At 41.2% G+C, this 1441-nt stretch overlaps 1 pseudogene; it reads right to left on the bottom strand.

Moving 5' to 3' along the window:
- Positions 1-753: 753 nt before the first annotated feature.
- On the bottom strand, positions 754-1237 carry LOC148833913 (Ig heavy chain V region 6.96 pseudogene; annotated as a pseudogene).
- Positions 1238-1441: the final 204 nt, after the last annotated feature.

Below are 1441 nucleotides of genomic sequence, written 5' to 3'. Positions count from 1 at the left end.
TTGAAGAAAAAACATTTTGTCTGTTTTCTGTGTGTGGGAGGAACTCTTTCTGTCACTGTGAAGTTCTTGTATGACCTCAGTGTGACTCTTCCACACAGTAATACACTGCAGTGTCTTCATCACCCAGGCCTTTCCCTTGCAGATACACACTTTTTTTGGAAGTGTCATTGGTCAGAGTCAACCAACTTTGAAGAGACTGCGAGTAATATGTGGAGCCAGAATTAATCTCTCCTATCCAATCAAGAACTTTTCCTGGAGAAGTTCAGGAGAACAGTGTTGTGTACAGTACAGGAATATCTTCACTGCAAACATCACACAGCTCTTTACACTGATGTTGTATTGCCCCCTGCTGGACATTTCATCATGCCTGAACTTGACTGAAAATAACGCCTCATACTGTACATGGCATGACTTCAGGACATTTTGAGTAATATAGTCATGTTTGTAGTGTTTGAGTTGCTATACTAATATATAGTAAATATTGACTGTGATCACAAGCTTACTTTTTTCCTAAGGGGTACTTTGGTGTTCCATCTCAGATGTTGCCTGGGATTTTATTCTGTATCTGTATTGTTTACTTTTTTAAAACTGAATTAACTGTGTTATAGATGTACGGCAACAATTCTAGAAAAAACAGCACATGTCTGTTATGAGCAGATTTCTTATTCCTTGCATGTGCACTAGCATATTGAAATGGCTGAAGGATTTCAGAAGCAGTTGGGGTTTTTTGTCAGGGCTCAGGCTTCACTTCTCTCACTGTGAGTCTCGAGCACAGTAATACACAGCAGTGTCTTCAGTCTTCAAGCTGTTCATCTGTAAGAACAGTTTACTGCTGGAATCATCTCTGGAGATGGTGAATCTGCCCTGGACAGACGGGGCGTAGTACTGAGCAGGACTGCTACCAAGGTCATTACGAGCCAGCCGCTCCAGACCCTTCCCAGGAGCCTGTCTGATCCAGTAAATGTAAGAGTCTTTAAATGTGAATCCAGAAGTTGTATAGGTCAGTCTGTGAGATTCTCCAGGTTTTACTTCTGCAGGTTCAGACTCAGTCAACACAATCAGGGACTGAACACCTGTAGGGGAACAAAATAAAATAAATATTAAAAATTATATAAAAAATAAAAATATTTACCTTTTTGAATACTTTCATAGAAAAGTTCAATTTTGGTAAGTACATATGGGTGTCATTACCTGTGAAGCACAGAGTTGCTACAATCAGTGCTGTTAAGACCCTCATTGCTGATTGTTCAGACTGAAAGGTATAGAAGAGAAGCTGACTGGCTGCTGTTCAGTCTCTCAGCTGTATCATCAATAAGGGGCTGTGAGTTTGCATAGGAGCCTCTTGCAGGGGTGGAGCAGAGCTGCACAGCCTTTAAATTCACTGAAACAGGACACTGGAGCTAATTGGCTTCTCACAGTAGGGACCCCAGTACAGAACCTT

This window comes from Atractosteus spatula, chromosome 5 (assembly GCF_055471065.1).
Source record: "Atractosteus spatula isolate fAtrSpa1 chromosome 5, fAtrSpa1.hap1, whole genome shotgun sequence".
NCBI lineage: Eukaryota > Metazoa > Chordata > Actinopteri > Semionotiformes > Lepisosteidae > Atractosteus > Atractosteus spatula.
The sequence above is the reverse complement of the archived record's forward strand: the minus strand, read 5'-3'. Positions and strand labels throughout refer to the sequence as shown.